The following is a 16,510-nucleotide window of genomic DNA, read 5'->3' on the forward strand; positions in this document are numbered from 1 at the left end:
AATTTCACAGGCTGTCGGGATTCTGGTGTTGGTGTCCTGAACGCCGGGATCCTTACAGCTGGTTTATTAACTGCATCCCGATTTATGCAGATTGTTACATTTCCATACATCTATGTTGGCTAGTAATAATACTTCCCATGAAAAAAGTAGCGAAGTGCCCGTTAAATGAACATAAAATGGTGACATTTGTAACAGACTTTATTAATTTTAGCGCATTGCCATACATTATAGAGAGAGGTTGCGGAACTAGCCTGACATTTTGGACAAACACTCAGGCTGTCTGAGAATACACAATGGGGGTCATTCCGAGTTGATCGCTAGCTGAAAATGTTCGCTGTGCAGCAATGATGCAAAAATCCGACACTTCTGCACATGCGTATGCGGTAGAGATGAGCACCTGAAATTTTTCGGGTTTTGTGTTTTGGTTTTGGGTTCGGTTCCGCGGCCGTGTTTTGGGTTCGACCGCGTTTTGGCAAAACCTCACCGAATTTTTTTTGTCGGATTCGGGTGTGTTTTGGATTCGGGTGTTTTTTTAAAAAAACACTAAAAAACAGCTTAAATCATAGAATTTGGGGGTCATTTTGATCCCATATTATTATTAACCTCAAAAACCATAATTTCCACTCATTTTCAGTCTATTCTAATACCTCACACCTCACAATATTATTTTTAGTCCTAAAATTTGCACCAAGGTCGCTGGATGACTAAGCTAAGCGACACTAGTGGCCGACACAAACACCTGGCCCATCTAGGAGTGGCACTGCAGTGTCACGCAGGATGTCCCTTCCAAAAAACCCTCCCCAATCAGCACATGACGCAAAGAAAAAAAGAGGCGCAATGAGGTAGCTGACTGTGTGAGTAAGATAAGCGACCCTAGTGGCCGACACAAACACCGGGCCCATTTAGGAGTGGCACTGCAGTGTCACGCAGGATGTCCCTTCCAAAAAACCCTCCCCAATCAGCACATGACGCAAAGAAAAAAAGAGGCGCAATGAGGTAGCTGACTGTGTGAGTAAGATTAGCGACCCTAGTGGCCGACACAAACACCGGGCCCATTTAGGAGTGGCACTGCAGTGTCACGCAGGATGTCCCTTAAAAAAAACCCTCCCCAATCAGCACATGACGCAAAGAAAAAAAGAGGCGCAATGAGGTAGCTGACTGTGTGAGTAAGATTAGCGACCCTAGTGGCCGACACAAACACCGGGCCCATTTAGGAGTGGCACTGCAGTGTCACGCAGGATGTCCCTTCCAAAAAACCCTCCCCAATCAGCACATGACGCAAAGAAAAAAAGAGGCGCAATGAGGTAGCTGACTGTGTGAGTAAGATTAGCGACCCTAGTGGCCGACACAAACACCGGGCCCATTTAGGAGTGGCACTGCAGTGTCACGCAGGATGTCCCTTCCAAAAAACCCTCCCCAATCAGCACATGACGCAAAGAAAAAAAGAGGCGCAATGAGGTAGCTGACTGTGTGAGTAAGATTAGCGACCCTAGTGGCCGACACAAACACCGGGCCCATTTAGGAGTGGCACTGCAGTGTCACGCAGGATGTCCCTTCCAAAAAACCCTCCCCAATCAGCACATGACGCAAAGAAAAAAAGAGGCGCAATGAGGTAGCTGACTGTGTGAGTAAGATTAGCGACCCTAGTGGCCGACACAAACACCGGGCCCATTTAGGAGTGGCACTGCAGTGTCACGCAGGATGTCCCTTCCAAAAAACCCTCCCCAATCAGCACATGACGCAAAGAAAAAAAGAGGCGCAATGAGGTAGCTGACTGTGTGAGTAAGATTAGCGACCCTAGTGGCCGACACAAACACCGGGCCCATTTAGGAGTGGCACTGCAGTGTCACGCAGGATGTCCCTTCCAAAAAAACCTCCCCAATCAGCACATGACGCAAAGAAAAATAAAAGAAAAAAGAGGTGCAAGATGGAATTGTCCTTGGGCCCTCCCACCCACCCTTATGTTGTATAAACAAAACAGGACATGCACACTTTAACCAACCCATCATTTCAGTGACAGGGTCTGCCACACGACTGTGACTGATATGACGGGTTGGTTTGGACCCCCCCCAAAAAAGAAGCAATTAATCTCTCCTTGCACAAACTGGCTCTACAGAGGCAAGATGTCCACCTCATCATCACCCTCCGATATATCACCGTGTACATCCCCCTCCTCACAGATTATCAATTCGTCCCCACTGGAATCCACCATCTCAGCTCCCTGTGTACTTTGTGGAGGCAATTGCTGCTGGTCAATGTCTCCGCGGAGGAATTGATTATAATTCATTTTAATGAACATCATCTTCTCCACATTTTCTGGATGTAACCTCGTACGCCGATTGCTGACAAGGTGAGCGGCGGCACTAAACACTCTTTCGGAGTACACACTTGTGGGAGGGCAACTTAGGTAGAATAAAGCCAGTTTGTGCAATGGCCTCCAAATTGCCTCTTTTTCCTGCCAGTATAAGTATGGACTGTGTGACGTGCCTACTTGGATGCGGTCACTCATATAATCCTCCACCATTCTTTCAATGGTGAGAGAATCATATGCAGTGACAGTAGACGACATGTCCGTAATCGTTGTCAGGTCCTTCAGTCCGGACCAGATGTCAGCATCAGCAGTCGCTCCAGACTGCCCTGCATCACCGCCAGCGGGTGGGCTCGGAATTCTGAGCCTTTTCCTCGCACCCCCAGTTGCGGGAGAATGTGAAGGAGGAGATGTTGACAGGTCGCGTTCCGCTTGACTTGACAATTTTCTCACCAGCAGGTCTTTCAACCCCAGCAGACTTGTGTCTGCCGGAAAGAGAGATCCAAGGTAGGCTTTAAATCTAGGATCGAGCACGGTGGCCAAAATGTAGTGCTCTGATTTCAACAGATTGACCACCCGTGAATCCTTGTTAAGCGAATTAAGGGCTCCATCCACAAGTCCCACATGCCTAGCGGAATCGCTCCGTGTTAGCTCCTCCTTCAATGTCTCCAGCTTCTTCTGCAAAAGCCTGATGAGGGGAATGACCTGACTCAGGCTGGCAGTGTCTGAACTGACTTCACGTGTGGCAAGTTCAAAGGGCAGCAGAACCTTGCACAACGTTGAAATCATTCTCCACTGCGCTTGAGACAGGTGCATTCCACCTCCTATATCGTGCTCAATTGTATAGGCTTGAATGGCCTTTTGCTGCTCCTCCAACCTCTGAAGCATATAGAGGGTTGAATTCCACCTCGTTACCACTTCTTGCTTCAGATGATGGCAGGGCAGGTTCAGTAGTTTTTGGTGGTGCTCCAGTCTTCTGTACGTGGTGCCTGTACGCCGAAAGTGTCCCGCAATTTTTCTGGCCACCGACAGCATCTCTTGCACGCCCCTGTCGTTTTTTAAATAATTCTGCACCACCAAATTCAAGGTATGTGCAAAACATGGGACGTGCTGGAATTTGCCCATATTTAATGCACACACAATATTGCTGGCGTTGTCCGATGCCACAAATCCACAGGAGAGTCCAATTGGGGTAAGCCATTCCGCGATGATCTTCCTCAGTTGCCGTAAGAGGTTTTCAGCTGTGTGCGTATTCTGGAAACCGGTGATACAAAGCGTAGCCTGCCTAGGAAAGAGTTGGCGTTTGCGAGATGCTGCTACTGGTGCCGCCGCTGCTGTTCTTGCGGCGGGAGTCCATACATCTACCCAGTGGGCTGTCACAGTCATATAGTCCTGACCCTGCCCTGCTCCACTTGTCCACATGTCCGTGGTTAAGTGGACATTGGGTACAACTGCATTTTTTAGGACACTGGTGAGTCTTTTTCTGAGGTCCGTGTACATTCTCGGTATCGCCTGCCTAGAGAAGTGGAACCTAGATGGTATTTGGTAACGGGGGCACACTGCCTCAATAAATTGTCTAGTTCCCTGTGAACTAACGGCGGATACCGGACGCACGTCTAACACCAACATAGTTGTCAAGGCCTCAGTTATCCGCTTTGCAGCAGGATAACTGCTGTGATATTTCATCTTCCTCGCAAAGGACTGTTGAACAGTCAATTGCTTACTGGAAGTAGTACAAGTGGGCTTACGACTTCCCCTCTGGGATGACCATCGACTCCCAGCAGCAACAACAGCAGCGCCAGCAGCAGTAGGCGTTACACGCAAGGATGCATCGGAGGAATCCCAGGCAGGAGAGGACTCGTCAGAATTGCCAGTGACATTGCCTGCAGGACTATTGGCATTCCTGGGGAAGGAGGAAATTGACACTGAGGGAGTTGGTGGGGTGGTTTGCGTGAGCTTGGTTACAAGAGGAAGGGATTTACTGGTCAGTGGACTGCTTCCGCTGTCACCCAAAGTTTTTGAACTTGTCACTGACTTATTATGAATGCGCTGCAGGTGACGTATAAGGGAGGATGTTCCGAGGTGGTTAACGTCCTTACCCCTACTTATTACAGCTTGACAAAGGGAACACACGGCTTGACACCTGTTGTCCGCATTTCTGTTGAAATAGTTCCACACCGAAGAGCTGATTTTTTTGGTATTTTCACCAGGCATGTCAACGGCCATATTCCTCCCACGGACAACAGGTGTCTCCCCGGGTGCCTGACTTAAACAAACCACCTCACCATCAGAATCCTCCTGGTCAATTTCCTCCCCAGCGCCAGCAACACCCATATCCTCCTCATCCTGGTGTACTTCAACACTGACATCTTCAATCTGACTATCAGGAACTGGACTGCGGGTGCTCCTTCCAGCACTTGCAGGGGGCGTGCAAATGGTGGAAGGCGCATGCTCTTCACGTCCAGTGTTGGGAAGGTCAGGCATCGCAACCGACACAATTGGACTCTCCTTGTGGATTTGGGATTTCGAAGAACGCACAGTTCTTTGCGGTGCTACTGCTTTTGCCAGCTTGAGTCTTTTCATTTTTCTAGCGAGAGGCTGAGTGCCTCCATCCTCATGTGAAGCTGAACCACTAGCCATGAACATAGGCCAGGGCCTCAGCCGTTCCTTGCCACTCCGTGTGGTAAATGGCATATTGGCGAGTTTACGCTTCTCCTCCGACAATTTTATTTTAGGTTTTGGAGTCCTTTTTTTACTGATATTTGGTGTTTTGGATTTGACATGCTCTGTACTATGACATTGGGCATCGGCCTTGGCAGACGACGTTGCTGGCATTTCATCGTCTCGGCCATGACTAGTGGCAGCAGCTTCAGCACGAGGTGGAAGTGGATCTTGATCTTTCCCTAATTTTGGAACCTCAACATTTTTGTTCTCCATATTTTAATAGGCACAACTAAAAGGCACCTCAGGTAAACAATGGAGATGGATGGATACTAGTATACAATTATGGACGGACTGCCGAGTGCCGACACAGAGGTAGCTACAGCCGTGAACTACCGTACTGTGTCTGCTGCTAATATAGACTGGTTGATAAAGAGATGTCGTAGTATGTATGTATGAAGAAGAAAGAAAAAAAAACCACGGTTAGGTGGTATACAATTATGGACGGACTGCCGAGTGCCGACACAGAGGTAGCCACAGCCGTGAACTACCGTACTGTACTGTGTCTGCTGCTAATATAGACTGGTTGATAAAGAGATGTCGTAGTATGTATGTATAAAGAAGAAAGAAAAAAAAACCACGGTTAGGTGGTATACAATTATGGACGGACAGCCGAGTGCCGACACAGAGGTAGCCACAGCCGTGAACTACCGTACTGTACTGTGTCTGCTGCTAATATAGACTGGTTGATAAAGAGATGTCGTAGTATGTATGTATAAAGAAGAAAGAAAAAAAAACCACGGTTAGGTGGTATACAATTATGGACGGACTGCCGAGTGCCGACACAGAGGTAGCCACAGCCGTGAACTACCGTACTGTACTGTGTCTGCTGCTAATATAGACTGGTTGATAAAGAGATGTAGTAGTATGTATGTATAAAGAAGAAAGAAAAAAAAACCACGGGTAGGTGGTATACAATTATGGATGGACTGCCGAGTGCCGACACAGAGGTAGCTACAGCCGTGAACTACCGTACTGTGTCTGCTGCGACTGGATGATAAATAATGATATAAAAAATATATATATATCACTACTGCAGCCGGACAGGTATATATATTATATAATGACGGACCTGCTGGACACTGTCTGTCAGCAGAATGAGTTTTATATAGAATAAAAAAAAAAACACCACACAAGTGAAGTCACACGACGAGTGTTTAACTTTTTCAGGCAATCACAATATAGTATACTACTAACTATACTGGTGGTCAGTGTGGTCAGGTCACTGGTCAGTCACACTGGCAGTGGCACTCCTGCAGCAAAAGTGTGCACTGTTTAATTTTAATATAATATGTACTCCTGGCTCCTGCTATAACCTATAACTGGCACTGCAGTGCTCCCCAGTCTCCCCCACAATTATAAGCTGTGTGAGCTGAGCACAGTCAGATATATAATATATACATAGATGATGCAGCACACTGGGCTGAGCAGTGCACACAGATATGGTATGTGACTGTCTTGTACTCCTGGCTCCTGCTATAACCTATAACTGGCACTGCAGTGCTCCCCAGTCTCCCCCACAATTATAAGCTGTGTGAGCTGAGCACAGTCAGATATATAATATATACATAGATGATGCAGGCATGCAGCACACTGGGCTGAGCAGTGCACACAGATATGGTATGTGACTGAGTCACTGTGTGTACCGTTTTTTTCAGGCAGAGAACGGATATATTAAATAAAACAACTGCACTGCTGGTGGTCACTGTGGTCAGTCACTAAACTCTGCACTCTCTTCTACAGTATCAGCCTCAGGTCAATCTCTCTCTCTCTCTCCTAATCTAAATGGAGAGGACGCCAGCCACGTCCTCTCCCTATCAATCTCAATGCACGTGTGAAAATGGCGGCGACGCGCGGCTCCTTATATAGAATCCGAGTCTCGCGAGAATCCGACAGCGTCATGATGACGTTCGGGCGCGCTCGGGTTAACCGAGCAAGGCGGGAAGATCCGAGTCGCTCGGACCCGTGAAAAAAAACATGAAGTTCGTGCGGGTTCGGATTCAGAGAAACCGAACCCGCTCATCTCTAGTATGCGGCACAATGCACACGCTCAATGTACTTTCACAACGGCCGATGTAGTTTTACACAAGGTCTAGCGATGCATTTCAGCCGCACTGGCTGCCGCACAGTGATTGACATGAAGTGAGCGTTTTGGGTGTCAACTGACCGTTTTCAGGGAGTGTTCGAAGAAATGCAAGCGCTGAGTAGGTCTGGAGCTACTCAGAAACTGCACAATATTTTTTTGTAACCGCTCTGCGATCCTTTCGTTCGCACTTCTGCTAAGCTAAGATACACTCCCAGTGGGCGGCGGCTTAGCGTTTGCACGGCTGCTAAAAAACTGCTGGCGAGCGAACAACTCGGAATGACCCCCCAATGTATTTGAGTTTGCGGCACATATGCTCTTTTAAGAAACTTAATGTGGATTTCTTGCAATTTGGCTGAGCTGGCATGTCAGATAGTGTCTGGCATTGTAGATAAAATTACAGCAGAAGTAAAAGCTAGAAAATCAGTGGACCAAGCCCTCCATATCATCGTTCATATATAAAACAGGTATGGGTCGTTGGGTAGACCCAATTTAGGTCGACACTCATTAGGTCGACCACTGAAGGTCAACATTGCCATTAGGTTGACATGCATTAGGTCGACATGTACGTTAGATCGACATGTACTAGGTTGACAGGTCAAAAGGTCGACATGATGTTTTTGACTGTTTTTGGTGTCGTTTTCTCCGTAAAGTGACGGGGAACCCAAATCGCTCGGCACAGATTACCGTTTCAATCGTAGTCCACGTGGATCGTTAAGTATGAAAAAAATCCAAAAAATGGAAGAAAAAGTGAAAAACTCATGTCGATCTTTTGACCTGTCGATGTAGTACATGTTGACCTAACGGCCATGTCGACTTTCAGTGGTCGACCTAATGAGTGTCGACCTAAGTTGTGTCAACCTAACGACCATAACCCATAAAAAACATAATTTGACTTTAATGGAGGTACAGAGTGTGAACAAAGACTGGAAGGGACACTGCCTCACAGGACAAGTGGTGCTGAGTGGTAAATTACTGTGCGGAAGGGTAATATGGTGAGAATTATGTGGTTTACACCGAAAAGTCTGTAAAATGGGCAAACTCTAGACACAAGTCCGATATGTAGCAAAATGCTGCCAGTGGCAAACGCAGGATTTCTAGAGGGGGGTTTCCAAATGCAATCCACAATTTCCCACTCTGCGGAACATTGGAGCAAGTTTGGGAGTCTGGATGAGCGGTAGAGGAACCTAGTAAGGACCCTGGATATGAATGTAAACATTGGTCATTTTAATATTTAACACTATAGATGGTCTGTAGTATAGGACGTATCAAACCTATTTAAATAAGTGTTCAGGAAAAGGTTAAACATACCATAATAAATAAATACACAAACATAATAGGACCAGTACTGCACTTTCTAAGCACAAATTTTTCCACCTCATGGTGAGGCTCCTGTCTCTTCTTCCTGGTACAGTAGCTACTCTCTGGTAGAGATGAGCGGGTTCAATTCCTCGGAAACCGAACCCGCCCGAACTTCATGTTTTTTTACACGAGTCCGAGCGACTCGGATCTTCCCGCCTTGCTCGGTTAACCCGAGCGCGCCCGAACGTCATCATCCCGCTGTCGGATTCTCGCGAGGCTCGGATTCTATCGCGAGACTCGGATTCTATATAAGGAGCCGCGCGTCGCCGCCATTTTCACACGTGCATTGAGATTCATAGGGAGAGGACGTGGCTGGCGTCCTCTCCGTTTATAGAGAAGAGAAGAAGAGAGTGAGACTAGAGTAGAGAGAGACACAGTAGTAATTTTGGGGAGCATTAGGAGGAGTACTACTACTTGCTGAAGTGATAGATAGATAGTGTGACTGTATAATGTATATCTGACTTGTGGGGGAGACACTGACAGTGGGGAGCAGTTAGAGTCTGAGAGCAGGACTCAGGAGTACATATAACGTACAGTGCACACTTTTGCTGCCAGAGTGCCACACTGCAGTGCCATTGTGACCACACTGACCACCAGTATAATATATATTGTGATTGTCTGCTTAGGAGTACTACTTGCAAGTTGCTGATAGTGTGACCAGTGACCTGACCACCAGTTTAATAATCACCACCAGTTTAATATATATATATATATATAAAATTGTATATAATATATATAAAATATTGTATACCACCTACCCGTTTTTTTTTTCTTTCTTCTTCTTTATACATACTACTATAGTAGCTTACTGTAGCAGTCTGCGGTGCTGCTGAGCTGACAGTGTCCAGCAGGTCCGTCATCAGTCATTACATAATAAATATATATACCTGTCCGGCTGCAGTACTAGTGATATTATATATATATATATATTAATTTCATCTCATTATCATCCAGTCTATATTAGCAGCAGACACAGTACGGTAGTCCACGGCTGTAGCTACCTCTGTGTCGGCAGTCGCTGGTCCATCCATAATTGTATACCACCTACCCGTGTTTTTTTTTTTTTTTTTCTTCTTGATACATATTACTATAGTAGCTTACTGTAGCAGTCTGCGGTGCTGCTGAGCTGACAGTGTCCAGCAGGTCCGTCATCAGTCATTACATAATAAATATATATACCTGTCCGGCTGCAGTACTAGTGATATTATATATATATATATATATATATATTAATTTCATCTCATTATCATCCAGTCTATATTAGCAGCAGACACAGTACGGTAGTCCACGGCTGTAGCTACCTCTGTGTCGGCAGTCGCTGGTCCATCCATAATTGTATACCACCTACCCGTGTTTTTTTTTTCTTTCTTCTTGATACATACTACTATAGTAGCTTACTGTAGCAGTCTGCGGTGCTGCTGAGCTGACAGTGTCCAGCAGGTCCGTCATCAGTCATTACATAATAAATATATATACCTGTCCGGCTGCAGTACTAGTGATATTATATATATATATATATATATATTAATTTCATCTCATTATCATCCAGTCTATATTAGCAGCAGACACAGTACGGTAGTCCACGGCTGTAGCTACCTCTGTGTCGGCAGTCGCTGGTCCATCCATAATTGTATACCACCTACCCGTGTTTTTTTTTTTTTCTTTCTTCTTGATACATACTACTATAGTAGCTTACTGTAGCAGTCTGCGGTGCTGCTGAGCTGACAGTGTCCAGCAGGTCCGTCATCAGTCATTACATAATAAATATATATACCTGTCCGGCTGCAGTACTAGTGATATTATATATATATATATATATATTAATTTCATCTCATTATCATCCAGTCTATATTAGCAGCAGACACAGTACGGTAGTCCACGGCTGTAGCTACCTCTGTGTCGGCAGTCGCTGGTCCATCCATAAGTATACTAGTATCCATCCATCTCCATTGTTTACCTGAGGTGCCTTTTAGTTGTGCCTATTAAAATATGGAGAACAAAAATGTTGAGGTTCCAAAATTAGGGAAAGATCAAGATCCACTTCCACCTCGTGCTGAAGCTGCTGCCACTAGTCATGGCCGAGACGATGAAATGCCAGCAACGTCGTCTGCCAAGGCCGATGCCCAATGTCATAGTACAGAGCATGTAAAATCCAAAACACCAAATATCAGTAAAAAAAGGACTCCAAAATCTAAAATAAAATTGTCGGAGGAGAAGCGTAAACTTGCCAATATGCCATTTACCACACGGAGTGGCAAGGAACGGCTGAGGCCCTGGCCTATGTTCATGGCTAGTGGTTCAGCTTCACATGAGGATGGAAGCACTCAGCCTCTCGCTAGAAAAATGAAAAGACTCAAGCTGGCAAAAGCACCGCAAAGAACTGTGCGTTCTTCCAAATCCCAAATCCACAAGGAGAGTCCAATTGTGTCGGTTGCGATGCCTGACCTTCCCAACACTGGATGTGAAGAGCATGCGCCTTCCACCATTTGCACACCCCCTGCAAGTGCTGGAAGGAGCACCCGCAGTCCAGTTCCTGATAGTCAGATTGAAGATGTCAGTGTTGAAGTACACCAGGATGAGGAGGATATGGGTGTTGCTGGCGCTGGGGAGGAAATTGACAAGGAGGATTCTGATGGTGAGGTGGTTTGTTTAAGTTAGGCACCCGGGGAGACACCTGTTGTCCGTGGGAGGAATAGGGCCGTTGACATGCCTGGTGAAAATACCAAAAAAATCAGCTCTTCGGTGTGGAAGTATTTCAACAGAAATGCGGACAACATTTGTCAAGCCGTGTGTTGCCTTTGTCAAGCTGTAATAAGTAGGGGTAAGGACGTTAACCACCTCGGAACATCCTCCCTTATACGTCACCTGCAGCTCATTCATAATAAGTCAGTGACAAGTTCAAAAACTTTGGGCGACAGCGGAAGCAGTCCACTGACCAGTAAATACCTTCCTCTTGTAACCAAGCTCCTGCAAACCACCCCACCAACTCCCTCAGTGTCAATTTCCTCCTTCCCCAGGAATGCCAATAGTCCTGCAGGCCATGTCACTGGCAATTCTGACGAGTCCTCTCCTGCCTGGGATTCCTCCGATGCATCCTTGCGTGTAACGCCTACTGCTGCTGGCGCTGCTGTTGTTGCTGCTGGGAGTCGATGGTCATCCCAGAGGGGAAGTCGTAAGCCCACTTTTACTACTTCCACCAAGCAATTGACTGTCCAACAGTCCTTTGCGAGGAAGATGAAATATCACAGCAGTCATCCTGTTGCAAAGCGGATAACTGAGGCCTTGACAACTATGTTGGTGTTAGACGTGCGTCCGGTATCCGCCGTTAGTTCACAGGGAACTAGACAATTTGTTGAGGTAGTGTGCCCCCGTTACCAAATACCATCTAGGTTCCACTTCTCTAGGCAGGCGATACCGAGAATGTACACGGACGTCAGAAAAAGACTCACCAGTGTCCTAAAAAATGCAGTTGTACCCAATGTCCACTTAACCACGGACATGTGGACAAGTGGAGCAGGGCAGGGTCAGGACTATATGACTGTGACAGCCCACTGGGTAGATGTATGGACGCCCGCCGCAAGAACAGCAGCGGCGGCACCAGTAGCAGCATCTCGCAAACGCCAACTCTTTCCTAGGCAGGCTACACTTTGTATCACCGGTTTCCAGAATACGCACACAGCTGAAAACCTCTTACGGCAACTGAGGAAGATCATCGCGGAATGGCTTACCCCAATTGGACTCTCCTGTGGATTTGTGGCATCGGACAACGCCAGCAATATTGTGTGTGCATTAAATATGGGCAAATTCCAGCACGTCCCATGTTTTGCACATACCTTGAATTTGGTGGTGCAGAATTTTTTAAAAAACGACAGGGGCGTGCAAGAGATGCTGTCGGTGGCCAGAAGAATTGCGGGACACTTTCGGAGGACAGGCACCACGTACAGAAGACTGGAGCACCACCAAAAACGCCTGAACCTGCCCTGCCATCATCTGAAGCAAGAAGTGGTAACGAGGTGGAATTCAACCCTATATATGCTTCAGAGGTTGGAGGAGCAGCAAAAGGCCATTCAAGCCTATACAATTGAGCACGATATAGGAGGTGGAATGTACCTGTCTCAAGCGCAGTGGAGAATGATTTCAACGTTGTGCAAGGTTCTGCAACCTTTTGAACTTGCCACACGTGAAGTCAGTTCAGACACTGCCAGCCTGAGTCAGGTCATTCCCCTCATCAGGCTTTTGCAGAAGAAGCTGGAGGCATTGAAGGAGGAGCTAAAAGGGAGCGATTCCGCTAGGCATGTGGGACTTGTGGATGGAGCCCTTAATTCGCTTAACAAGGATTCACGGGTGGTCAATCTGTTGAAATCAGAGCACTACATTTTGGCCACCGTGCTCGATCCTAGATTTAAAACCTACCTTGGATCTCTCTTTCCGGCAGACACAAGTCTGCTGGGGTTCAAAGACCTGCTGGTGACAAAATTGTCAAGTCAAGCGGAACGCGACCTGTCAACATCTCCTCCTTCACATTCTCCCGCAACTGGGGGTGCGAGGAAAAGGCTCAGAATTCCGAGCCCACCCGCTGGCGGTGATGCAGGGCAGTCTGGATGCTTACATCTGGTCCGGACTGAAGGACCTGACAACGATTACGGACATGTCGTCTACTGTCACTGCATATGATTCTCTCCCCATTGAAAGAATGGTGGAGGATTATATGAGTGACCGCATCCAAGTAGGCACGTCAGACAGTCCGTACTTATACTGGCAGGAAAAAGAGGCAATTTGGAGGCCCTTGCACAAACTGGCTTTATTCTACCTAAGTTGCCCTCCCACAAGTGTGTATTTCGAAAGAGTGTTTAGTGCCGCCGCTCACCTTGTCAGCAATCGGCGTACGAGGTTACTTCCAGAAAATGTGGAGAAGATGATGTTCATTAAAATGAATTATAATCAATTCCTCCGTGGAGACATTGACCAGCAGCTAGAGATGAGCGCCTGAAATTTTTCGGGTTTTGTGTTTTGGTTTTGGGTTCGGTTCCGCGGCCGTGTTTTGGGTTCGAACGCGTTTTGGCAAAACCTCACCGAATTTTTTTTGTCGGATTCGGGTGTGTTTTGGATTCGGGTGTTTTTTTCAAAAAACACTAAAAAACAGCTTAAATCATAGAATTTGGGGGTCATTTTGATGCCAAAGTATTATTAACCTCAAAAACCATAATTTACACTCATTTTCAGTCTATTCTGAATACCTCACACCTCACAATATTATTTTTAGTCCTAAAATTTGCACCGAGGTCGCTGTGTGAGTAAGATAAGCGACCCTAGTGGCCGACACAAACACCGGGCCCATCTAGGAGTGGCACTGCAGTGTCACGCAGGATGTCCCTTCCAAAAAACCCTCCCCAAACAGCACATGACGCAAAGAAAAAAAGAGGCGCAATGAGGTAGCTGTGTGAGTAAGATTAGCGACCCTAGTGGCCGACACAAACACCGGGCCCATCTAGTAGTGTCACTGCAGTGTCACGCAGGATGGCCCTTCCAAAAAACCCTCCCCAAACAGCACATGACGCAAAGAAAAAAAGAGGCGCAATGAGGTAGCTGTGTGAGTAAGATTAGCGACCCTAGTGGCCGACACAAACACCGGGCCCATCTAGGAGTGGCACTGCAGTGTCACGCAGGATGTCCCTTCCAAAAAACCCTCCCCAAACAGCACATGACGCAAAGAAAAAAAGAGGCGCAATGAGGTAGCTGTGTGAGTAAGATTAGCGACCCTAGTGGCCGACACAAACACCGGGCCCATCTAGGAGTGGCACTGCAGTGTCACGCAGGATGTCCCTTCCAAAAAACCCTCCCCAATCAGCACATGATGCAAAGAAAAAGAAAAGAAAAAAGAGGTGCAAGATGGAATTGTCCTTGGGCCCTCCCACCCACCCTTATGTTGTATAAACAAAACAGGACATGCACACTTTAACCAACCCATCATTTCAGTGACAGGGTCTGCCACACGACTGTGACTGATATGACGGGTTGGTTTGGACCCCCCCCAAAAAAGAAGCAATTAATCTCTCCTTGCACAAACTGGCTCTACAGAGGCAAGATGTCCACCTCATCTTCACCCTCCGATATATCACCGTGTACATCCCCCTCCTCACAGATTATCAATTCGTCCCCACTGGAATCCACCATCTCAGCTCCCTGTGTACTTTGTGGAGGCAATTGCTGCTGGTCAATGTCTCCGCGGAGGAATTGATTATAATTCATTTTAATGAACATCATCTTCTCCACATTTTCTGGATGTAACCTCGTACGCCGATTGCTGACAAGGTGAGCGGCGGCACTAAACACTCTTTCGGAGTACACACTTGTGGGAGGGCAACTTAGGTAGAATAAAGCCAGTTTGTGCAAGGGCCTCCAAATTGCCTCTTTTTCCTGCCAGTATAAGTACGGACTGTGTGACGTGCCTACTTGGATGCGGTCACTCATATAATCCTCCACCATTCTATCAATGTTGAGAGAATCATATGCAGTGACAGTAGACGACATGTCCGTAATCGTTGTCAGGTCCTTCAGTCCGGACCAGATGTCAGCATCAGCAGTCGCTCCAGACTGCCCTGCATCACCGCCAGCGGGTGGGCTCGGAATTCTGAGCCTTTTCCTCGCACCCCCAGTTGCGGGAGAATGTGAAGGAGGAGATGTTGACAGGTCGCGTTCCGCTTGACTTGACAATTTTGTCACCAGCAGGTCTTTCAACCCCAGCAGACTTGTGTCTGCCGGAAAGAGAGATCCAAGGTAGGCTTTAAATCTAGGATCGAGCACGGTGGCCAAAATGTAGTGCTCTGATTTCAACAGATTGACCACCCGTGAATCCTTGTTAAGCGAATTAAGGGCTGCATCCACAAGTCCCACATGCCTAGCGGAATCGCTCCCTTTTAGCTCCTTCTTCAATGCCTCCAGCTTCTTCTGCAAAAGCCTGATGAGGGGAATGACCTGACTCAGGCTGGCAGTGTCTGAACTGACTTCACGTGTGGCAAGTTCAAAGGGCATCAGAACCTTGCACAACGTTGAAATCATTCTCCACTGCACTTGAGACAGGTGCATTCCACCTCCTATATCGTGCTCAATTGTATAGGCTTGAATGGCCTTTTGCTGCTCCTCCAACCTCTGAAGCATATAGAGGGTTGAATTCCACCTCGTTACCACTTCTTGCTTCAGATGATGGCAGGGCAGGTTCAGTAGTTTTTGGTGGTGCTCCAGTCTTCTGTACGTGGTGCCTGTACGCCGAAAGTGTCCCGCAATTTTTCTGGCCACCGACAGCATCTCGTGCACGCCCCTGTCGTTTTTTAAATAATTCTGCACCACCAAATTCAAGGTATGTGCAAAACATGGGACGTGCTGGAATTTGCCCATATTTAATGCACACACAATATTGCTGGCGTTGTCCGATGCCACAAATCCACAGGAGAGTCCAATTGGGGTAAGCCATTCCGCGATGATCTTCCTCAGTTGCCGTAAGAGGTTTTCAGCTGTGTGCGTATTCTGGAAAGCGGTGATACAAAGCGTAGCCTGCCTAGGAAAGAGTTGGCGTTTGCGAGATGCTGCTACTGGTGCCGCCGCTGCTGTTCTTGCGGCGGGAGTCCATACATCTACCCAGTGGGCTGTCACAGTCATATAGTCCTGACCCTGCCCTGCTCCACTTGTCCACATGTCCGTGGTTAAGTGGACATTGGGTACAACTGCATTTTTTAGGACACTGGTGAGTCTTTTTCTGACGTCCGTGTACATTCTCGGTATCGCCTGCCTAGAGAAGTGGAACCTAGATGGTATTTGGTAACGGGGGCACACTGCCTCAATAAATTGTCTAGTTCCCTGTGAACTAACGGCGGATACCGGACGCACGTCTAACACCAACATAGTTGTCAAGGCCTCAGTTATCCGCTTTGCAGTAGGATGACTGCTGTGATATTTCATCTTCCTCGCAAAGGACTGTTGAACAGTCAATTGCTTACTGGAAGTAGTACAAGTGGGCTTACGACTTCCCCTCTGGGATG

The sequence above is a fragment of the Pseudophryne corroboree genome, chromosome 7 (genome assembly GCF_028390025.1).
Source record: "Pseudophryne corroboree isolate aPseCor3 chromosome 7, aPseCor3.hap2, whole genome shotgun sequence".
Classification (NCBI taxonomy): Eukaryota; Metazoa; Chordata; class Amphibia; order Anura; family Myobatrachidae; genus Pseudophryne; species Pseudophryne corroboree.